We start from the raw sequence: 26,128 nt of genomic DNA on the forward strand, positions 1-26,128 counted from the left end.
TTTTTTTAAAGTGTAGCAGAAATCTGAAAACAAAAAATACAGTCGTAAAGCTACACTTATTACGTTTAAGAAAATATATAGTTTAATATACAAAACTGTTGATAAATGGGAGATAAAAAATAATATTAAGCGTGGGTCAGAGTGATCTCAATACAAAATATTATGAATGTGGGAAAGTTACTTATAATTTGTTCTACAATCGTTTATTTTTCTTGGTTTTCGTAAATAACTCGTAAACGGTAGCCCACAGCAAAAAAATATCTTTTACGTAAATAATCTGTTTCAGATTTCTTATAAAATAAGTACTACTGTTTTTCGGTACCATCAATATTAAAAAAAATATTGAAGGGAGAAAATAAATACTTAGGTCCCCTTTTTTAGTCATTCGTAAATAACTCGTAAACGAAGGCCAATAGCAAAAAAATTTTTAGTACATGAATAATTTACATAAAATTTCCTACAAAAAAGGTCATTCGAACTTTTTCGCTAGGATCAATATTAAAAACGATATTAAAGAGAGAAAATAAATTCTAAGGTCCCCTTTTTAAATATTGATCCTAGCGAAAAAGTTTGAATAACCTTTTTTGTAGGAAATTTTATGCTAATTATTCTTGTGTTAAAATATTTTTTGCTATTGGACATCCTTTACGAGTTATTTACGAATGACTAAAAAAGAGGACCTTAGTATTTATTTTCTCCCTTCAATATTTTTTTTAATATTGACCTTAGCGAAAAAAAGGAGCACTTATTTTATAAGAAATCTGAAACAGATTATTTACGTAAAAGATATTTTTTTGCTGTGGGCTACCGTTTACGAGTTATTTACGAAAAACTAAAAAATAAACGATTGTAGAACAAATTATAAGTAACTTTCCCACATTCATAATATTTTGTATTGAGATCACTCTGGCCCACGCTTAATATTATTTTTTATCTCCCATTTATCAAGAGTTTTGTATAATAAACTATATATTTTCTTAAACGTAATAAGTGTAGCTTTACGACTGTATTTTTTTTTTTCAGATTCCTGCTACACTTAAAAAAAAATTGGTAATTATGAAAAAATCAAAAATACGTTTTTTAGTCTTTTCTACTTTATGCTTTTTTTTTGTTAGAAAGTGCATTGTTTTGGTTCCAAAAAAAAATTCCTCATCCTTAATTTAACCGAAAATGATATATCACATGCCCTAATAGGTATAGTTTTAGAGAAATGTTGCTCCAAGTGAAGCGCGGCGGCGTCGAACTTCCCCCCCTCCCCCCCCACTAAATGAGACGTGGCTCTCGAGGTCTCCCGATCTGTATCTGCTCATGACCAGCTAAGAATCAACTGTGCCAAGTTTCAGCGCATAGTCACAAAGTGCAAGGTGTCGTGCACTAACAAACTAGCTACAGGTACCCAAAAATGAGGCTTGAAAAAAAATGCAAATTTTAGCTTTCATTCTAAGTAAATGGATCAGAAATCGTTTTTATTCTAGTAAAATATTAATGAAATATATCTTATTAGGATTTGGTACATATGGTTAATCCGATGATACACATGGAGTATTAAATTATGATTTCAGGTTTTGTACACGGCATGAGAAAAGTTGCGGGTGCCATACGGCACCCCTAGGCGCTAGGCGCTTATGTAGTCTTATGAGATGACATATGTTACATATACTATGTTTGATTTTCCCGTATTTCTTTGCCTTTTTATCATGATTTAAGAATGTCATAGGGTTATTTAAATATCTCAAGTACAATTACTGTTAATCAAGTAAGAATTTTGAGTTTTGTTGCAATGATGAACCTCTACTCCATAAAATTTATCAAGGTTTGTCCACCCACTTTGTTGGGTGTCTCTTCATTAGTGACACCGCTGGTTATTATTAAATAACATAATATAGTTCCAAAATCAAGGACAAACATCAGTAAACAGGGGAAAATAAAAAATATTACACGCAACATACATAATTTTAAAATACAACGTTAACACCTAGCGGTGCCGTTATGCATCACCAATTTTTTTTTTCCAAAAGTATAAATTTCACTAAAACTTAATTAAAATGGTTCTATAGTCATTATTAATAATATATTTAAAAAATATCCAATTCTGAGAATATAAAATAATTTAGGCGCTAACTGGTTCAGGGTACTTATTAGCCTAGCGGTGCCATTTGGCACCCATTGTTTTTTCCAGAAGTAGTAAATCAATTCAACTTTGAATGATCAAAAATTACTAAGGGGATATATAACAACAATATATCCAAAAATCATCACTTTCTGGGATCCTAAAATAATTCAGGTCATAATGGGTTAACGTACCGAACCGGTTGCTGTCCGGTACGCCTGTCTGTTACAGCTTTTACTTTGTCCTTTAAAAACGTGTCCAGACGACAAAATCAAATTGCCAATATCATCCACACGTAATATACAATTTCATAAGTGCTTATTACATCCTACACGGCGCCCAGTACTTTTTGTAAGGAACCCAACTGGCTTTCCTATATAATGTTCTTGAATTTATTTTTGCGTCCACTCCACACAATTGATCGAAAAACTATCCCGTCTGGACACCTACTGGCGGTAATCACGCTGCTCCGCACATAAACTAACACACACAGTTCCACTAGGTACAGCCAGGGTCCAGCATCAGCTCTATCTTGGGTACTGCTCTTCCAAGGTCTCATTAAGACGTGTCAGATGACCAAAACAGCGTGTGCCTATGTTGCACCAAACCTGAGTTCCACTAGGTACAGCCAGGGTTTAGCATCAGCTCTATCTTGGGTACTAATCTCCTAAGTGCTCATCAAGACGAGTCGGATGGCCAAAACAGCGTGTGCCTATGTTGCAACAAACCTGAGTTCCACTAGGTACTGCCAGGGTTCAGCATGAGTTCTATCTTGGGTACTGTTCTCCCAAGTGCTCATCATGACGAGTCGGATGTCCAAAATAGCGTGTGTCTATGTTGCATCAAACCTGACCGAGTTCCACTAGGTACAGCCAGGGTTCAGCATCAGCTCTATCTTGGGTACTACTTTCCTAAGTTCTCATCAAGACGAGTTGCATGACCAAAACAGCGTGTGCCTATGTTGTATAAAACCCGAGCTCCATTAGGCACTGTCAGGGTTCAGCATCAGCTATCTTGGGTACTGAAAGTACTGATCTACCCAGTGATCATCATGACGAGTCGGATATGTTGCATCAAACCCGAGCTCCACTAGGTACTGCCAGGGTTCGGCATCGGCTCTATCTTGGGTACTACTCTCCTAAGTGCTCATCAAGATGAGTCGGATGAACAAACCATAATGTGCCTTTGTTACACCAAACCTGAGTTCCACTAGGTACTGCCAGGGTACTCTGGGTCATTTTGCTGAACTGCACGCCGACGTTTCGATTGGCGTGCAGTTCCCATACAAGTTGCAGTCGGGTTGTAGTCCGTCTGTATCGGCCCTAAGTCACTGAAGTTTGTATTAATTATGCTTATCTTTATTTATAATTTTAGCAGTTCCAAGCAATAGTAACACTAAAGGCGCCATTCATTAATTACGTAAGACAATTTTTGCCAGCTTTTGACCCCCTCCCTCCCCTATGTAAGAAATAATAAGAATAGGCTGACCCCGTCCCCCTCCCACCAATATAATTTATTTTCAAAAAAATATTTGTTTGAATGTTTATTTGTACCTGCACAAGGGTACCTGAGCTCGTTTAAGCTAACTCTGCACCGTGTTTGATAGCATAGAGTGTGGAAGTATTATTTTAAACGTCATAATTTCATAGAAATTAAAAAAAATATCGCATCTTTGTGATCTTACTTAAGAACTATGAAAACCCCCTCCCGCCCCCTTGTAAGAAAAAATAAGATATGTTCGACCCCCCTCCACCCCAAAATCGTCTTACGTAATAAATTAATGGCGCCAAAACTGTATCTCGAACTGAAAATACCCGATTTAAGTTTGCTAACACAACATGACTGATCATCACATCGTCAGCGTCACAAAACATACGAGTAAATTGACCTCCGCAGTATAGCAAGATTGATTGTTCTAGTAGGTATTCACAAAAACTTAATTGCTAAAATGGGAATCAAACCAAGTGAAGCGAGGTGGGTTGACTCCAAAATTGTACCCACTTTGGTATTCATCGTTGTTAATGGCTTAAGCGCCATCGACATTATTGAACTTGAAAACACCACATAGGTATCGTATTGTCTGAATACCCACAACACAAGCCTTCTTACTTAGTCAATTTGTATAAGAATGTCCAATATTTATTTATTACTAACGCCATCTGTTAGAGAAAGAAATAATTAACATTAGCACGAATGTTAATTCATCATTTTGCCAACAGATGGCGCTAGTAGTAATACAAAGTGTTATTACTTTATTTTATTTTTTTTAGGTTTATAAAATGATATTTTTATGTTTGATAACACATCTAGACATGAATTTAAATTACTATGTTAAATTTCAAACCTAACAGTGCAGTAGTTTTTCCGTAAAGTGTACCACAAGAATGCATAGTTCGTCGATTACTGATAGGGCTCGCTTCGCTCGCCCTAATAAGCAACTGTTTCGTATCAGTATTAGTGAAGTTAACGTTAATTTTCTAGTCGTGTTGAAAAAAAAAGTTATTAATATTTTTACGACATGCATGGTCACCCTAAAATTAGAATACTAAACTACCGATATTCTGTGTCAAATTGAATGTCATTACTGTCACCACGGTCTGGTTACTTTTGAAAACTCGTATCTCACTCAAGTTTGACAGTTTATTTTCTTCGTAATCAAAATGCCATTACGGTTAAAGAGGTTTTTATGTTTATTAATTAGGTCCTGTAGGGTGACCATGATTGTTGAGAATTAAATTTGCCCTCACCAAAAAGTTAAAAAATAAGAAAAAGTGTTGTTGTTTTTCCTAAATACGACGGTGATCGATCAATTATCAGTTACTGAGTGTCAGGATTAGTCGTTGTCTGAGTACCCACAACACAAGTACGGTTACCATCAGTTTGTCACTGACATAAACGCCGTCGAGAACGTAATTTACTTTCTATACGTCCCGTTTGCACTAATATGCGAGTGCGAGCGAGATGTATAGAAAGTAAATTACGTTCACGACGGCGTTTATGTCAGTGACAAACTGATGGTAACCGTACAGCCTTCTTGAGCTTACCGTGGGGCTTAGTCAATTTGTGTAAAAATGTCCTATAATATTTTTTATTACTTATTTATTTATTATATTATTATTATAATATCGATATCGATATAATCACCGGCGCATCCCTGCCCACTCGTCATCAAGCGCAGCCAGCCGCGTTGATATTTCCACGTAGATTTCACTCCGTAAAACCTTTGCCGTTTATTTTTATGTGCATTTTTGGTCGGCATTATCCCTTTTTATTTTGATCCACTCCATCGTTGCATGGAGTTTGTGGACTATGCGCCAAATCTCGTTAATTAATTTTGGCTATTAGTTAATTGATATCCGTTACCGTTTGAATTTTATGTCCTTAATTGATTTCATCCTGACGTTTATTAATGTGCCGTATTCCCACAAATCACAGAACACTGTTAAGGGGCAGTCTCTGTATTGTGAAGTAGGTTATACGTTAGTACTGTACTCTGCGGAATGCCGAAAATACTCCTATAGAGATGTGTTTACCTCCCTACCAATAGTTTTCTTCCTTTCAGATCAGTTCGAACGTACACTGACATCAGAATGATATTTGTATCATGTTATTTAGTTATCGTGCGTCTCGCCCGCGCCAATACATGTACGGACAAGGACGAGCGAAATGCACCAGTGTACGTTCAAATTGACCTGCTACAGGCATGTTTAAGCAAGTCGAAACAGAAGGCTCGACTAACCGGTACTTACATAGAGATGTGTTTACCACCAGTAGTCTTTGTCTATATAAATGACGCTTCAGTGGGACCCGACTTACGAGTACTAGTCGAATCGAAACAGAAGGCATTTATCGACTTGCTATGCGGCCAGGGTGTGCACCGTTTAGCCGGAACTCTATAGAGATGTGTTTACCACCAGAAGTGTCTTTGTCTATAAAGGACACTACAGTGGGCCTGGCTTGTTAAAGCAAGTCGGAACAGGAGCCGTTTATCGACTTGCTAGGCGGCCAGTGGTAGGTAGGTATGTACCGATTAACCGGGCCTATATAGATATGTGTTTACCAGTTTACTGCCGTTGTCTATGAAATAGGAATTCAGTCGGCCCGGCTCGTTTTATAAACTTGTAATAGAAGTACCTGTGTGTGCAAACTTGCAAAGACTGTCTGGGAGTCCTATAGAGATATGTTTTCCCCCAATTTTGGGTATGTGTATGGAGTTTTATGTACCTATGGAAAATTGTAACAAGAGTCAAAAACATGGATCTTTAGGTACCTACCCCAAGCGCAATCAAGTCTTTGGTTGATTAAGCACTCCAGCAATACTGCATCATTTAGACAAGCTAACTACGTATTTTCCAGTTACGACTAAACCGCTCTACATACCTACTCTCTCTACACACGCGGGTATGTAGTCTTAAGGTGACAGTCCATTTCCAACGACAGTAGCACTACCATTCATTTTACTATGGAAATTGTCAATAACACCGACGCGTTCGTACTAGTAGTGCAGCTGCGGTCAGAAATGGAATGTTACCCTTAAGGTGACAGTCCATTTCCAACCGCAGCTGCACTACTGTCAATTTTACTATGGAAATTGACAGTAACAGCGACGCGTTCAGTACTAGTAGTGCAGCTGCGGTCAGAAATGGAATGTTACCCTTAGCCGACTGGTGAGATGTCGCCACCGCCGTGTCATTGAACGACTTGAGTCAATTTATTCGAAGCTAACCAAGTATATACTCTCTCTGTCTTTCTAAACCATGACAGTCACACCAAAACACTCAATAGTCGCAGTATGACTCCACTTGCTACATACGCGGGTATGTGGACAGATTTCGGGCCGATAACGAGATGTCCGCACCGCCGAGTCATTGAACGGCTTGAGCCTATTCGAAGCTAAATATTCTGCCTCTCTAAGCCATTTACAGTCACACCCATAGTCGCAGTATGACCATATTGACCCTGCTTGCTACATACGCGGGTATGTGGACATATTTCGAACCGATAGCGAGAATAGATGTTGGCACCGCCGAGTCATTGAGCGGCTTGAGCCATATTATTCGAAGCTAAGCTACCTTTTTAGTTCTAAGTTCTTCAATATTGTTTTGTCAAAATTTTACTGTACAAAAAATATTAATGTAATGAGATTGCCACGACAGAAAAAATATGAGAAGAAAAGTTAAAACAACGCTTTTTAAGTGTCACTATAAATATCTCTACTCAGTTTGACCTCAATAAATCGTGACAATCTTTCGTAAAAACCTTTCCAAAAAGTGCGGTGAACCTCCATGCCATGTATGTTCAGTTAAAATTAACGGTTAAGGGGAAATCTATTTAAATAAATACCTAATACCCGGCATTTTTAACTCTATTGATAGGTGAAAACCGCATGAAAATCCGTTCAGTCGTTTTTAAGTTTATTGCGAACATACGAACAGACAGACGCGGTGGGGGACATTGTTTTATAAGATGTAGTGATAACTGCAAGTATCAACTGCAAGAGTAGGGAATGTAGTTAAATACAACATTGTTACTTGTACGTACAGCAACGCAGAATATCGGCGGGTAGTGGCGGCAGCTCGAAACAATGCGAGCATCACGCCCACGCGCGGATAAATTTCCTCCTTGTTTCTACGTCTCCTTTTTACATCGAGCACTTTATACGCAGTAGGCTCTATGGTCGCTAGGTGGCTGCCCATTGGTGGCGTAAGGCACAAGCGACAAAAGCATAATAGGAAAAATCATTTATTTACGTACAAGATATTATGCAGTGGTACTACTAAACGAAATTAATATATAAAGCTGGTCAAGCAAATCTTGTCAGTAAAAAAAGGCGCGAAATTCAAATTTTCTATGGGACGATATCCCTTCGCGCCTACATTTTTCAAATTTGCCGCCTTTTTCTACTGACAAGATCTGCTTGACCAGCTTTAACTAGCTTAAATCTAAAATAAGCCTGCCTGCCTGTGAAGCCGATGGTCTTGGGTTCGAATCCCGGTAAGGGCATTTATTTGTGTGATGACACAGATATTTGTTCCTGAGTCATGGTTGTTTTCTATGTATTTATATATTATATATATCATTGTCTGAGTACCCACAACAAAAGCCCTCTTGACCTTACTGTGGGACTTGGTTAATCTGTGTAAAGAATGTCCTTATATTATTTATTTATTCAAATAGGCCCTTGAGGCATTGTACCAAGGATGATGGCGGCATTTCCTCGCTGTATCGCAAATCCATGTTTTTCCTTTATTATTTCCGTACACGGCGGGAAGAAGTTGATATCAGTCGGGAAAAAATTTAAGAAATTTGAACCTTATGTAGTTTTATTTCAAGTTCAAATTTCTTCCGTAGGATATCTCGAGTTATCAACTTCTTCCCGTCGTGTACGGATTTATTCCTCAACCCCTTACGCTTCGTCGAAAATATTTTGCTTTTTACCTACAAAATGAAAACTGTAAGATGAGCGAGTTTATTGAAGAAGCTTTCAGAACTCTTGAAGCTTGGATTTTCATTATTTTTGACGTTGTACAAAAAATACCTAACTTAACTTGATTCTAATTTGATAACTTTATTCCTTTAAAACTGTATTTAGGAATCCACATTAAAAAAGTTGTAACATACTGTAGGTAATCACTAATTCGGAACTTCATTGTCAACGGTTTTAATTTACCTACATTTACTTAAAATAAATATACAACGGAAGAAAAAAATTACAAACATGATTTTGCAACTGCTGTCAGTTTACATTTTAGATATCAGGTTAGATACTTTAGGTGCTCGCTGCAAACGCAAAGGAAGCTGCAAGTATCAGCGGGACCTAAGTAGTAGCTTTTGCCTCCAACTTTGTCTGCGTAGAATTAGTGGGTAATTTACATAGTCAACTTAACGCAACTCAATTCGTCTCATGTTACTTATTCCACGCAGACGAAGTCACGGGCACTGATAATAATCGCCGTCTGCTCCCAACTTGCACCGCCCCCGATAGACATGCATATGTCTATGCAGTCCGCAGTCATTGAACCACAGAGGTCAGGTGAAATTATCTCGTTTGGACCGTTCGGACCGCCCTACGCGACACTGACTCACAATGCCCGGATGTTTTATCTAATGTTTTGATGCTCGAGTATTTGGAGACAACTAAGTTACTGTTGTACTGTTGTAAGTTACTGTCGTGTGTGTTGTTCATACGATATTAAGTGTGGACAAGTAGGTATCAGGATTTGGATCCGCTTTACCAGGAAATTAAATTAAATTGTTGTTTTATGTAAACCCTTATAAAATAGGTACTGTATTAGCGTCAGACTATGATGATTATTGTATGTTTGCGATCTAGCTTCTTCTCTTCGACTTTTCTCGTATAGTGCACGTGCATGTAGAAGAGTTACATTTGACTGTGTTTGACTTCGGGGCTGCTAGGAGGATCTTGGGATTTCCTACTCGTTGTAGTAGTAAAAAGGCGTAGCGTTGACAGTGTGACGCGAGCCTTTAGCTACAACCACAGAAGAAATAATAGTACTACTGACACTTCCTACAAACCCGAAGTTTGACAGCGGTTCAGGGTCGAATCATGCTATCCCTTTCTAATATATGCCACTATCCCTTTCGGCTATTTATGGTTCTCAAAATTCAAGTGATTATCTTATCTGTGGTCGTGCACGCAAAAGGAAGTCAAGTGGTGCCAACCCTAATAATAATAGCTCGGAGCAATGCTGAGCCGAACGGAGCCGAGTTCGACCGAAGTCAGGAGTGTCTCCCCACTGCTACAACACTCATATTGTTTGGGAATTACCTTCTGGTACTTTAACTTCTTAGGTATTAAGTAGTTTTTCTAAATTTACTACGATAAAAATATTGGATGTTCAGCTTCAACATTCTTTAACAGAGTCAAAGCAAGATGGCTATTACATCTTGGCACTAGCTTCCTTTCTAGTGTCGATGTAAGTGCAGGTATTACGATGGCCATATAGGCTTTGCGATGTAAAAGCACTGTTTGCAAATTTACATAAGTACCTATTTACGTATATATCATATTGAGTTTAATGCTTGTTCCCGGTCCCGCCCACGCTGTGATGTTCTAAACAGAGTGGACACTGGAGTATGGGATAAACGTAAAACTGTTTCTTGCTTAGGCGACTATACAAACACATTATTATTAGTAAAAGGTATGCTTGTGCTATTTTGGTTTATTTATTAAGGATGGTGGTAGTAGTAGTACAGTCAACATTAAAACTGACGTATCAGGCAATGCGTCAAAAGTATCTACCATTGTCTAATAGCTTAACGAAAGAGATAATAGGATAATACATAATATGTCTCAGCGTGACGAGCGTTCGCGTTTGCGTTCTGTCTATTTTTGTATGGGATTTTGAACAGCGCGCCAAGCGGAACGTTTTGGAAACTCAAAATCCCATACAAAATGTCACTTAACACAAACGCGTACGTCACGGCACGCTATCGAATGATATTTACACTAGGGGTACCGGTAACAACATATGTTAAGGAAACTGATAGTGATACATTGACATAAAATAATAAAAAAAAACCTAATAAAAATATCTTAGGACTGGCCCTACGCGCAATAAGAATGGGGCATGCCCCATTCATGTACAGCGGTGTGACACCGCTACAACGCGATTGGTTAATGAGTTTGCATCACGCGCGCGATTGGTCGCAACTAGTTGCGTTAGACTGCACGATTGGCTCGAATTCGTGAGTGACACCGCTAAACTAGTACCATTTTTAGTGCCCGTAAGGCCTGTCCTGAGATATACATAATTACATATATCAATGTAGAGATAGGTATCGCGCAACACTGCAGTTCACTGCAGCAGTAACGTTACAGCGCTCACTCGGCTGCAGTTGCCATCCGCATGTTAAGTATATTACCTTAAATATTCGTAGTTTTAATACAGGGCCGCGCTAGACGATTTCAGATTAGCGAGGCTGTCTTCAAAGGATGACTCACGTTTGACCGGGCCGGGTCCGGGCCGGAGCTTCCGGCGCTTTCTTTTTCTATGGAAAGCATCACGTGATCACCGGTGATCTGTCACAGAAAAGTAAGCGCCGGAAGCTCCGGCTCGTTCTAACGAGAATCATCCGATACAATAGGTACTTCCTGATTTTTAGGTGGTCCGGGGAATAGTATAACCCATGGTAACAACACATAAACAAATTAAAGTCATCGCCAGTTAAACTACAAGAAGAAAGCGGTTCTATTCGACGAATTAAGTAAAGACTACGCGAAAGTTAACTTTCATTGAGTCAGATCTAAATGAGCAATCGCATACTTTCGTTCACGATCAGCTCGGTACGGACTGACGTGCATACAAGCGGGGCATTAGTAAGTGCTAACACGTGATAGTATCAGAGTGTGAAGTTAGTTGTCTTTAAATTATGATGTCTTTAAATTTTTGGTTGACATTGTTATTATCTGAATGGGAAGTCAAATTGTTTATAATATTAGGGTATAAGTACATAACAAATTTATTTTCACTGCCATTCAACATAGGTACAGGATGGGTACAGGTACCTATTCTAGCTAATGGTTAATATGTGGTTACACTCAACCAAGTTCCGAATATCCTGGCCAACTTTGATAACTATTCCCTACGGTATTACGAATAAAAAAACCTGCGAGTCCGACTCGCCCACCGAGGGTTCCGTACTTTTTAGTATTCGTTATTATAGCAGCAACAGAAATACATCATCTGTGAAAATGTCAACTGTGTAGCTATCACGTGCGGTGCGGTGGTGGCCGAGTGGATATGACGTCCGACTTTCAATCCGGAGGTCGCGGGTTCAAATCCTGGCTCGTACCAATGAGTTTTTCGGAACTTATGTACGAAATATCATTTGATATTTACCACTAGCTTTTCGGTGAAGGAAAACATCGTGAGGAAACCTGCATACATCTGCGAAGGAATTCAAAGGTGTATGTGAAGTCCCCAATCCGCATTGGGCTAGCATGGGGACTATAGCCCAAGCCCTCTCGCGCATGAGAGGAGGCCTGTGCCCAGCAGTGGGACGTATATAGGCTGAAATGATGAATGATGATGAATGATATAGCTATCACGGTCCATGAGATACAGCCTGGTGACAGACAGACAGACAGACAGACAGACAGTCGGACAGACGGACAGACGGACAGACGGACAGACGGACAGACGGACAGTGGAGTCTTAGTAATAGGTTCCCGTTTTTACCCTTTGGGTACGGAACCCTAATTTTTTTTATTATAATGGTAACATTCCATTTCTGACCGCAGCTGCACTACTGGTACTGAACGCGTCGGTGTTATTGTCAATTTCCATAGTAAAATGAACAGTAGTGCAGCTATCGTTGGAAATGGACTGTCACCTTAACTTACCGCTCCAGTCTTGCGACATGACATTACCGCCGATTACATTACTGCTGCAAATATCAAAATCAATGTCCGCGGATGATTGACATTTGCGGCAGTAACGCTGATGTAGTCTGAATCTGAAAGGTACAGTCAGCTGCAGAAATAACTAACCCCTCTGGATATACATTTGTTCTCAGGGGGGTCAACTATATCTGCAGCAGATTGTACTTGTAACATCACTTACAGTATTTCTCTCGCGCTTCTGCATCCAATGAGAACACAGCGCCGGCCAGCAGTGTCTCTCAGGTTTACGAGCGATGCGCTATCGTCCGCGGCTAGCGGAGATTCCAGATCCCGCGCTGCATGTTTCATAGTCGCCACTTCTAGGTGCATTTACTTACAGTGCATGCATTGTGTTTTTAGGTGTTGAAAAGGATCTCGCTTACAAATTTGTTGTATAATTATAGTGATTATCAACGAGTAGTATAAAAATCCATCGCATGAAGCTATGTCATTTTCTATGACGACTGATCACGTAGTGCTTTTCATAGAAATCGAAGCGCCGGAAGCTCCGGCCCGGTCCAGGTCCGGTCTAGCGTGAGTCATCCTTTAAGCTTGTTTCCATACTTTTAGTCTTGGGTGTATTTCTATGTCGATTTTGCAGTAGGTAATACCCCTTACACTTCATTAAATTTAATTTTCTAATCAAACACATCCTTGCTTCGCTCTCCTCAGTGCTGAGGGTCGTGACATCCTAGTGGAGCACATGATTCCGGATCGCAGATTTCCAGCCTATTCGATCCCTTGCGACTTCTAAGAAGACATCATGAACCTTCATGGATAGCGCTTTGCTAACCTGGTCGGACCATCGCGTTGAATGCGGCCCCTTCTCTTTCCCTGACCATTAGCTTTTCCAGGTTGTCTCCAGTCTTCCTGGTTATGTGTCCGAAGAATTCAAGTACCCTCCGGAGACATGTGGTTGAGAGCCTGGTGGTTACTCCGAGTTCCTTGATTATAGAGGCGTTGGTCCGGTGTTCGGTCGAAGATATGCCTAGCATTTTCCGCCAGAACCACATGTCAATGGCGTCAATGCGCTTCCTAACAGCCGATTTAATTGTCCAGGTCTCAGAGGCATACAGAATAATTGAGAATAAATCAAACTTCATATTCGAGAATAAACCCACTGGTTAAGCAACTAGTTTGCGAGTCTACCCGTTGCTCTTTATCTCGAGAGCCGTGAGTTCCGTAGTAATAAAACAGACTGCGCCATACATGGGGAATATTAAAATATGTATTTCCCGCTTTGTACTGTTTGCACATGTAGGTAAAACAGAGAAATTTAATTTTACACTGAAAATTCATTTACAAGTGAGGTGTAGTTTTAGACGCGTTGGTGTACGTCGATTTATTTACTTGTTTACTAATGCTCAGCCAAGGTATGGTTGGACCGGATCGATACAGCGATTGCGAGCACGATGCTTGTTTTATGTATTATATAATCCTAATTGTAAAATAGTCGATGTTGCATCTTCTTGCTGTGTAACTTTTTTCTTATTTAACTATTTGTTTACTGTATGTTATCTCTATGTCTTTTTCTTCTTGTCTGTTACCTTCCGTGATTATTCTCACTTGACGGTCTCATCGGAAGATCAGCGCTGGAAGCCACCAGCAACATGCTGAGATGGGGCCATTTCGTGGCATTTTAATCTTATTTTTTTGTGTTTTCTTTTATATTATGTATTGTATCGATTGTTTGTGCTTACGAATAAATCAATTCTATTCTATTCTATTCTACTATTTATTTACAGTTTTATAGGTTAATTAAACAGAAGCGGTATCATGGTCGCATTTTTATCACCTGTCATGTCATGCGTCACTTTCACACTTACATATTTGTATAGAACGGGACAGGCATGGTGACAAATGATAAAGAGCCGACAATCTTAGTAGCCCTACTGACCACAGTTGAACCAGGTTCCCAGCGTTTTTCTTTTAACGTGATTTTGCGTGTTCTGAAATAAGTAGTCTTTGCGGATCAGAAGCTTTATGAAGTGCAATATAATATTGTCTTTGGTTACCGCGATAGTTATCATGAAATAAAACGATTGAAACGGATTATATCGCGTATATACCTACCACATTGGGATACCCTCCTACAATTTAGGGGGGAATTAAATCTTCTCGGGGCAGAGGTGTTAGAGCCGGCGTAGTTTTATCGCGTATTTTTATCTTTAGGAATAGGTACCTACTTGAAAAATAGTTGTAATGTAGAACTAGCCTTATGAACCAATTTTGCATGTATAATTGGCCTTAAATTTTATAGTTTATGACGGTTCGTTATTTTGTAAGTGGGTGATTTTTGCACGTGTTGTTTTTCCTCAGTCACCCTTTGACCACGAACGCTGCAAAGGGTTCGAGACGTCGGGATGAATTCGATATACGCGATAAAATCCGTTTCAATAGTTTTATTTCAAGTGCAATATATTTGATAACAAAGTTGATAAAGTAAGTAACTTATTAATAGTTGTCAAAGAGTTAAGAACACATGACAAACGACCATAAGCCTGTCAGTCGGAGCTTAACTCCCTATTAAAATGATTAACGCCGAGTGTAAGATTAAATCACGTTTTACTTGACCATTAAAATATTACCGCCAATTAATTTGTAATGTTCACAACAAGTTGTATTACGTTATTCATTACGCTAATAAAATGTCAATACCTGTCACGAATCTGATCGCATATAAATTAAATTGTGCATTTCGCGGCTTTTTACGTACCTTTGTGTGTTTGCAGGTCAGTTATTAATATTGTAATTTCAGCGTGCTTCAATTAATTAATATTTATTCGATATATGCGAACATTAATGTACAGAAGTTTCAATTTATAATAAAATCAAAGTTTGATAGCTGTAGGTCACGAATCACGCCGTTCGTCATTAAAAGTTGCATTCGGATTGATACTGCAGCCGCAGAAGCGCTGCAACAGCAACGCACAAGAAAACTGTGACATCTCCCATGTCCTGCTGCCGCAATACCGAACCAGAAGGCCTACCGCGAACCACGTTCGACGTGTTGCCTCCCTATCACACTTACATACGAATTTACAAGTGCGACAGAGAGGCAGCACGTCGAACGTGGTTCGCGGTAGTATTAGGCCCTCAGCAACGCTACTGCAGTCGCCATACTGAATGAACCAAAAAGAACCATACCTACCACCACCAACCATAGTCAACGGGTGGAAAGCGGAACCACTAGGAATACTGGGATACACGGGAGTAGATATTAGATAAATAAACACATACTTACCTACTACTACGGTTACATATCAGAATACCGAAAACTGATTTAACTAATGTTGATCACCTATGCTTGATTCACCTATTTTTAAATTACCTATCGATCATTTTACCTAAACATTGACTGACCTAAGTTTATAATACCTCAGCTCAAATAACCTAATGGACGAAACACCTAATGCACGATATACCTAATGCACGTTTTACCTACTGCACGTTTCACCTAAAGCTATACCTAATGCACGAATCACCTATAGCTGATATACCTAATGGACGATACACCTAAAGCTGATATACCTAATGAACGATGTAGCTAAACTTGATTTACCTAATGGACGAAATACCTAAAACTGTTAAAATACCTAAAGTTGATATACTTCCTGAACGAATTACCTAATTTCGATATGTCTAATGCACGGAATACCTAAAGTCTATATACCAAGTACATTCATATCATTTTGCTGAATGATCAAGTGGCAACTCCACCCAATAAAACATATGATTTCCCAACCTTACAGTAGAAACTGTCTGTTTGGATAACAACTTAAACATACACTTTTTGAAACGCTACTTTTAAGGTAGTAGAATGATTTCGTAAGTCTAATACAAAATTAGTTATCTTATCTTATCTTATCAAAAACTTAATTTTTGTAAGTTAACATCATGACGATGAATAAAAGTCGGTTTTGGCACTGTTTGGTCGTAGTTAACCTAACACGCTTCTCCTCGCTTTGCCTCACCTATCGCCGCACCTATCTCGACTCTGGCAAATGACTAGACCTTATATTATAATAAAAAATAGAAAAATATACCAAATGTTGTATGTCCTAATAGTATTCTACTAAACAATAATTATATTATTTTTGATTTAAGGTACATATTTTGTTCATTAAGTGCATCGACTTCAGGTATTTCGTGCATTAGGTGTATCAAATTTAGGTATGTATTTCGTTCATTAGGTATGTTAACTTTAGGTAATGCGATCATTAGGTATACTTACCGACTTTAGGTAATTCGAGCAGTAGGTATGTTAACTTTAGGGAATTCGATCATTAGGTATACCGAGTTTAGGTATTTCGTGCATTAGGTATATCAACTTTAGGTGTTTCGTGTATTAGGTGTTTCAACTTTAGGTAAATCGAGCATAGGTATTCTGAGCTTAGGTAAACCAATTGTAGGTGAAACGTGCAATAGGTAATTCGTTCATTAGGTGTTATGAGCTTAGGTTAATTGATCATTAGGTATTAAAAAAAATAGGTGAAACGAGCATAGGTGATTCAACATTAGGTAAATCGATTTTCGGTATTCTGATATGTAACCACTACTACAATACGTACATGTATGTACGTATGTACAATACATATATACACATACATATTTACAAACATACCTTATTACATTATGAAATAATGTACTTACTACGAACTACAGTCTGTATCTTTAGGTACCTATTTAAATAAAAGTAAACAAAATCTACCCTCAAACGGCTCCAGCCAGTTGAGGGTAGGGGAGGGCCATGAAAACATGATCAAATCTTGTAGGTCGAAGTCAGGTCGTTCAGTGACTGATCCAGGCGGTATTTGGTTATTTGGTTTGGTTTGGTTTTGGGGGGTATTTGGTTGGTTAACCAATAAATGTTATAACTACCCGAAAATGTACAAATTGTTTGTTTACTTTTATTGAAATACTTACCTAAAGATACAGAGCATAGAATTTACTATATAATAACCACTTGAAGATGCCAATAAAGCAGCATATTCAAGGCTAGGTTCAAACCAACATGCGTCATAATTTGCTTGCACATCAGGAACCGGCCGATGATCCGAACAGCATTATGCATCTATTAACATGCATAATTCCGAGGCGGACTTGCTCGGCAAACGGATTAACGGGGCCTAATTAAATGCTGCATTGAGTATCTGCATGATGGCACTCGGAGTTCGATACGATTCGGAACTCAGGCTATTCGAACTTTAGAAATGGCAACTTTGTTATTGATATTGATATGATTTTGACACGATTAGTTAGTTCTTTTCACGCAGCAGTAGAGGCGGGCGGGAAGTACTGCGAGTCATATCAAGGTCGTATCATATCAATGACTTTAAATGTAGTAAAACAAAGATCAATAACATTCAATCTAGCAGGATTTGAACCGACAACATTTTGACAAGTTTTCCTTGTGTTTAATTAATCGACGTTATTTCATTCATTGTCGCAGGAAATTAATTACATATACCTAAGCTTAACTGTCACTTTTGTAGGCAGGTATTTTTTTTTTTACGCAATTTATCTAAGGTACTACTATTGCAATTAGAACTTTAGCAGGCATTGTTCTTAGCTGGGATTATGCTGTCCAAAACTGAAGGATTCTGAACCGCATGACGCTTCTGGTCTCCATTAATGATCTTGAAATTGTAATTCGTATAATATTTCTTTAAATTGTAAGTATATGTTATTCCATTCTATCGTTATATCAATAACAAAACAAACCAATCACAAATTGAATTTATTATTGTCACATAAAAATTAAACACAGCGAAATTAATTCAACTAACGTGTAAATGCAGTGTTTTTAATAGCCGTCGCATTAACTGAATCCGTAATTTTAAGTTGACGACATGCGAATTATTCGCGGTGCTATCAGGTGAGCCATCTCGCTCGAAGCGGGCGTGCGAGAACCGGCGGTGGCGCGGCGACTGGTTTTAGTGCGCGCTGTACATTGATGCTTTTAACTTTTAACCCTTAAATGCATAAGTTTTTTAGACTAATTAAATATATGTGACACGTCACTGTTTACTAATTCTGGGAAAAGTACTTAAAATTGATAAAACATCGATTAATATTGCTAAATCAGTGACAGAAGACACAGGAGGCTACCTGCATCCTGTGTATATAATATACCAGTGGCTACATGCATAGGCACATTTTTTAAAGATGTTAATGTCAATCGATTCTGCCTCCCGTGCAATTGAAACGTTCGCCGCGCATTACTGCCGCGATTATGATGTCAAATCCGTAAAATGGGCCATTTTATTTAAAGTTGTCCCCTACACTTTTTTTTTCAAAATTTTCATGTTATTTCTACTCAGAATCATGAGCTCTTTTGATCCTAATAGGAGAAAACAAGTGTCCCAAGATTTCCATACATTTTTCGATCTTTCCATTCCGAAACTGCCATACAAAGTCTATGAAAAAAATGGTAACGGAATGGGGAAAAAACCTTGGGACACTTTTTTTCTCCTATTAGGATAGAAAGAGCTCGTGATTCTGAGTAGAAATAACGTAAAAAAGTCCCAATTTTGAAAAAATAGTGTAGGGGACAACTTTAAATAAAATGGCCCAAAAAATTTCACTTTTTAAACTCGAGTATTATTACAAAAATATAACAAGATCATCATTAAATTCACATTTTTGTATTAAGTAATTTGGTGTTGTTCCATAGCTTGCTTCCGGTTTGCTGCCTGCTGAAGCTGATGTCACGATGTTGATGATCTCCTAGTCGCTTGATGCTGGCGCGCAGGCGATGGTGACGAGTTGGTGAAGAGTTGGCGAAGTGGAGAGAAAAGACCAGAAAAGCAGACCCCACAATCAGATGGGAATAATAATGCTGAGGAGAGAGAGAGAGAGAGGTGTTGTTGAAGAATTTCAAATAGGTACCTATATTTTTCATGCATGTAGCCCATTATTGGTAAAATAATCTGACTAACGTCTACCAGCCATATCGTTCAAACCTCAACGTTTGACGATTTGCCTGGCGACGACGTTTAGGCATACGTATCAAATAAGTAGGGTGTGATATTCCTAGGCAGATCATGAAACGCCGGCATTTCATGATCTGCCTTGCGAACACCAGCCATATCGTGCCAACCTCAAGGGGTGATATTCCTAGATAGATCATGAAACGCCGGCATTTCATGATCTGCCTAGCGAACACCAGCCATATCGTGCAAACCTCACGGGGTGATTTTCCTAGGCAGATCATGAAACGCCGACATTTCATGATCTGCCTAGCGAACACCAGCCATATCGTGCAAACCTCAACATTCGACCTCAGGCATATCGAATAAGTAGGGTGTCCTCAATTTTAACAAATGAAAACCATTGAAATGGCTTGACAGACTACACATAGTACCTATAGTTATAGTACGTTTTTGGGCAGCGTACGATTTCTACTAAAATAAAAATATTTTAATAGCAGCCAAACAGCAGCTCAAAACGCCACATGGAAACCAGTGGCAAAAAATGCAATTATTTTACGATGCGCCCGGTATGAAGCTAGGAATATCAACGAATGCATTGCTCTGATCGATCTGCCGCCTTTTTTATAAGGCAGATCGTGATATGCCTGGGCAAATCTTAGTCAGATCATGAAATGGCGGCGTTTCATGATATGCTTAGGAATATCTCGATATGCCCGATTTTACGATCTGCCGCGGACATAACGACTTAGTTTTACTTAAACAAATAAAGAAATTCTGAGTAAAATTTATACGTAGCATCCTATACCTATCCTATGCATTTAAGGGTTAATACCACTTCCAATCCAAAAGCAACTGCGTTCGGATTGGAATTTAGCTTATAAGGTTTGAATTCTCTTTGTTGGAATTCACAGTTAAAGACGCAGTATTGAGGTAAGCATATATGGAGTATAGCTTATACTTATGCTTGCAAATTTATAATATTACTAAGCACTTATAATTGAATTGTATTTGAATTTAATTGTTAAATTTTTAAATAAACCCTACTGTAACTATATACTGATTAAGCTTCATATCAAGCAATGCAATTGGTAGTTTACTCCATAGTCATTTAAGTCCTAGTTTATAAAATCACACCTAAGTGAGCAAACATACAAACTACAAACTTTAACCTAAGGCGGTTATCAGTATCACAATGCAGGTACCATGCCCGTGTGATAACCAGTTGAATTAATTGTACTAGATTGTTTTGAATGTCTTTTTTCACACCGTAGTTAATAAGGTATATTAGCACCTAAGCTGCAGAGCGACAAAGCTTTAAAAAGTCATGGAGCCTAGCCAACGAAGTAAACAAAAGACGTAGTCCGAAAGTCAATGTACGCAAAACACGTCACCACAGTCTATTGTCTGACGGCACGACTAATTGCCCGATAAGTCGTCGATTCCCGTCTCGTTTTAATAAGGTAGCAGTCCCGTTATTCTCATCGCCTATGCCATACTACCGTATGTATCCTCCAGTATAATAGCAACCTCAACGCGCGTAGAAACTATACGCAATCAAAGAAAACTCGTATAGCGGTTCATGTAATGCCAAACGCTCGCTGAGCTGCAAGAATAGAGCCAGTGTGCATGTACGCGTACTGATGGAATGCGAGTGCCTCTGTGTGCTTTACCTATGTGTGCGAGTGACGTCTGCCGCGCGTCCTCAAACCAGCCAGCGCCACCAGACCCCCTCCCCCTCCCACTTTAACCGATATTAATGGAGATAACGGGTAAAGAAAATGTTAACTCGGAGTTTCAGGTAAACTGGGCGGTTATGTTTGTTGTTGCCATGAACGCTGACGTTTGTGTGTAACTTCGATTCGGACGCTAGCATTATGGGTATGAATACGGTTTGTATTAATGAATTAATCCGCTGAAATGATCTAGAAATAATGTAACCTTCGGTAAGGTCATCCCGAAACTTTTATATTATGAGTAAACACAACGGGCTTTTATATACTGACTTGTATGTATTTTTATAGCGTTAGTGATTGAGAATAATCGAAATCCCTGTATTCGTATTGTACCTGTACAATATAATGAGGTTGGTACTGGTTGTGCCGTTCGCACCATATACGCAGACATTTCCCACGCTTGCTGGGCCCATCGCAGAACAACTAAGGGCAGAAGGGATGCGTCATGCTCGACGGTATGCCCACGATTTGTCAAACAAGATATTATAGGTATACTTAGCGGACAGGAATTCTGTTGTCGCAAACGATTATCCAATTTTTTTCTTAACCAGTTTAGTTACCAATTATTAACATTGTAAACGCTTGAATTTCAGAATTTTCGTCCTGTATCGACAATTCTATTAGAATTTACTCAATTCATTATGAATACCTTTAGAACACTCACACAAATATTGAAGTACTAAACGTAGGTACTCCTTCTATAGCTGGTCAAGCAGTTTTCCGGGGCTCTATTACCTCTTGTATGATAAGTAACGATAGTATTCAGAGATGGGGCACACTCCGGCAAAATTTTCATATTAATTGTCAAACAATGTCAAAATCATCGTCATTAGCTCATTACCTTAACCATAACCTTCCTCTACTGACGAAGACCTACCCCTAAGAATCTATGCTATGGCTTATCTTACGCTGAAGATCTAATATGTAGTTCACTGCAATCTGTTCGTACTACCATGTCTTTTTAGCGTCACTTCTCCCGGAACGTGGACACTCAAAAACCTATCTGCCTCAGCGGCTATCGGCTAAGTCGACAAAATGCTCTATGTGCCTAGTCATGCTTGATACCTACTATAGTCTGTATCCTTAGGTTTTAGCTATTTAAATAAAAGTGAACATAAAGTACATTTTCGGGTTATAACATTTATTGGCTAAGCCGCCTGGATCAGTCACTGAACCACCAGACTTTATTAACCTACATTATTTGATCGTGGAATGTTACAGGCATAAGGAGCCATTTTAGGGTAAATTTTATTTACTTTTATTTAGATACCTAAAGATACAGACTATAAATTACGCTTCTGCTTCTCTAGTGCCTATACCCCCCTACCCCACCCTGTTTGCTCGCGGGTTTAGTATTCAAAGCAGCGGCTCACTCCGGCGACATTACACTTTCATATTTATTGCGAAAACGCCTCCCGCAATACCTAGCCGCTCTCTAGATCATTGTCGGGTGTATAAAAATTCTTCAATATTTCATAGGCGTCTCTTATTTACAGCTTCCTGAGGCTTCGTTATTATCCCGGGAGAGCGCATCATCCGCTAGGTTTCATTTTGTATGGATATTGTTAAAAGTACCAAGCAATTTTGATTGAAAAATCTTCCGTTAAGATGTGAAGGCGAACATTTTTCTACGCACTAACAAAAGGGTAAAAATGGTACCTACTATGGCCTACTTTACTATAATATATTTGTAAAAAAACAGGCGTTCCTTTTATGCACCTTTCATATTTCAATAAGCGAATTATTTACACTTTTCTGAAGCTTCGTTTCTGTGTAGGTATTGTCCCAGGAGAACGCGTCATTCACTTAGTCCCCATTTTTAAAGAGATTGATGGAAATTTAAGCCATTTGTATACAAATATTTCTTAAATATATTATCTCGATAAAAAGGATTACGAAATTATTATTAAATAGGAGAAAATTGAATTCATTTGGTTTGTGTAAAGAAAGTTCATTCTTACTTGCAACGCAACGGCCAGTACCTGATTAAAATATTAGTGATGCTTTGTATAATTTTCGCCGAGGTAATATAGGTACTTAATTAATTTTACAGAACGCCTCCGAATTAATTTTGCCTAAATATGTTAGTTTTCTCAATATTTTAAAAAACAAATCGAGTTGATTTTGTCCCTTCTGAAAATTTGTATAAATAAATAAAGGAGAATCAGAAAATCGTTTAACATAATTATGATTTGAGAGTGGCAAATGTATAAATATATTGATATTATTGATAGGTACTTGTTCTTTATTTTTCAGCCATGTCATTTTACATGTTTAAAAAGTAATACGAGTATCGCACAGTAAAATACAAGCATTACGTACACATACGTAAATGTTCCCATATATGGAATTTAAGGATGTTGGCCTAGCTCCAGACTACCGACTGGAACCGAGGGTCAGACAAGAAACAAATAAGTCCATTCATCAATATAAAAATAAAATTTATTTGTTCGCCAGAGCGACTGCGTTATTTTCGTCGCTCAGAAGGGAATTCTTCGGGAATTTCGGATCACCCCTGAGGTGTCGGTCGTTGACTGCTACACTCTTTTGTTTTTATCTTGGCCAATTTTACATATGTGCAGGTATACGTTACATGTATAATTATGTCGTGTATAGTATTTCCAACAAATATTCTTGTAACAAAAAAACTAAACTCTCATGTGATCGAAAGTGCATGTTTGACTAGCAACAAACCTAAGGTAATCACATTTTAGTTAAGCGAATTACAGGATGTCCTTGCCCAAACGTGATCTCTACTATAAACTGGGGTCACTTGGAATCGTGGGGAAACATTGATCGATTTTTGATTTTTGAACCCAAGCTTAAGAATTTTATGATGCAACCTTACAGAAATACGCGACAAAAGCGTTCAGCAACCAATTTCTTACAGTTTAAAAATCGATGGTCAATGTTTTAACGCGATACAAAGTAACCCAAGTTTACCGGTATTATAAATTTTCGTCTTCTCACCCTGTTGCTGGTTCTAACGAGCCATAACCTACTACCCATCTCTTTCGCATCAATTCAGTTCGAAAGACAGGTTAAATAATTCCCGTATGACATTTATCGCAGCGTAATTGTGCTGAATGTAGCTTAGAGAATCTAGAATCTACGATAATTCTATGCTCGCCATCGCCAATCTAGAAGCTCGCGTACGCGCACGTAGCATGTACGCACCAGTAATTGGCATGCTAATTATAGGTGCTATTGCGGTTATAATAAGATCTCCTCAACTTCCCAGAATTGGGGCCGGCAGCTTTATTAATATTTATCCGATACCGTCCCGCTAACTGACGCAGTTAAAGAAACACGGACCGAAATAAAGTCGTAAAGGCCCCGAACGATTTCAATCGATGTGAATATAAGGGTATAAATGTGCGCAAGAAGATACAGACGAAGTCAAAGATATGTTATACATTATTTTCCTTATCACAATGGAATAAGGTGGAAAAGTGTAAACATATTTTTGGCGACGTTTGTTTGTACCTATTGGAAGAAATATTCTTCGTTATCGGCAAACATTGTTGCTTCATTTTTAGGGTTCCGTACCCAAAGGGTAAAAAACGGGACCCTATTGCTAAGACTCCGCTGTTCGTCCGTTCGTCTGTCACCAGGCTGTATCTCATGAACCGTGATAGTCAGATAGTTGAAATTTTCACAGATGATGTATTTCTGTTGCCGCTATAACAACAAATACTAAAAAGTAGGGAACCCTCGGTGGGAGAGTCCGACTCGGATTTTTACGGTATGTAGGTATGAGTAATTTCAGAGAAATAGAAAACAATGAGGCACGAAAGAGGCTGTTTAAGGTGACAGTCCATTTCCAACCGCAGCTGCACTACTGTCAATTTTACTATGGAAATTGACAGTAACAGCGACGCGTTCAGTACCAGAAGTGCAGCTGCGGTCAGAAATGGAATGTTACCCTTACAGTTTCGTGGTTATGATTTCTATAGATCATATATATCATTTCGTGATTTTTATAGATCATGCTGCTGACAATCCGTCGTTTATCTTCACACGTTTATCATTTATTAGATCTTCATATGGTCTTTTATGTCTATGGCGTTAAGTAAGAGCCAGCTTTTGGTCTAGGTACGGTCTTGCTGGTTTAATTTCCTTGTTAAAAAAAACCTCATTCTCCTCTTAAGGTTCCTATACTGCACTTTCATGCATTATAATATAGGTAATATCCCTAATCATAACTACCCTCGCACTCGCTGTTTACTAACAATATTCTTAATTCTATAGTGCAGTCGATCAACTTCATATGTATATCATTCTCATCCCGAAATTAACCAATAATTCCTTCACACGCTCCAAACTAATTCCAAATCAACGATTCTAATGATTTCGGCAGTAAAATTCTAAGGTATTATAGCAATCTCGAACATTCAGATGCCGCTGAAATTCCCACGTTACTAAACAACAGAATGCGATCAGGAGCCCTATTCAGATTTTACTTGTTACGGTTTTGATACGACTTCGTTCGCCTTCGTGATTGGCGTTTATCTCATTCACGACTTACACTTAATTTCGCATGTACAGTCGCCATCAGATATATCGGAGCGGCCAATGTATTCACAATATCTCAACACGCACTCTAACGCCCTGACAATAGAGGCGTACGCGTTCTGATATACCTACAGGATCATTTTTGGACCGTTAGCCATATTGTGCGAGGTGATTAGGTAGGCCATACTGAACAACTTTTCTAAGGGACCAATTCCTAAATCACAAAAATGTTTTTGGCCGTTTCATAGATTTTGGTCGAGTGGATGTCGACGTTTCCTATGGGAAGGCCAAAATTTTTTTTGGGATTTCGGGGTTGGTCCCATAGAAAAAGTTGTTCAGTAGGACCTACCTAATCACCTCGCACAATACGGCTAACGGTCCAAAAATGACCCTGTATGTACTTACATATTGACTATGACTACATAGAATG

General features: G+C 38.6%; 1 long non-coding RNA gene across 1 annotated transcript in view; it reads left to right on the forward strand.

Moving 5' to 3' along the window:
* LOC134792135 (uncharacterized) overlaps positions 1–12,150 on the forward strand; it is a 688,366-nt gene extending 676,216 nt beyond the window's left edge. The window contains exon 3 of the long non-coding RNA XR_010144396.1: positions 11,841–12,150. This is a non-coding gene — a long non-coding RNA (uncharacterized LOC134792135). The remainder of the gene's footprint in view (positions 1–11,840) is intronic.
* Positions 12,151–26,128: the final 13,978 nt, after the last annotated feature.

This window comes from Cydia splendana, chromosome 7 (assembly GCF_910591565.1).
Source record: "Cydia splendana chromosome 7, ilCydSple1.2, whole genome shotgun sequence".
In the NCBI taxonomy this organism is placed as follows: domain Eukaryota; kingdom Metazoa; phylum Arthropoda; class Insecta; order Lepidoptera; family Tortricidae; genus Cydia; species Cydia splendana.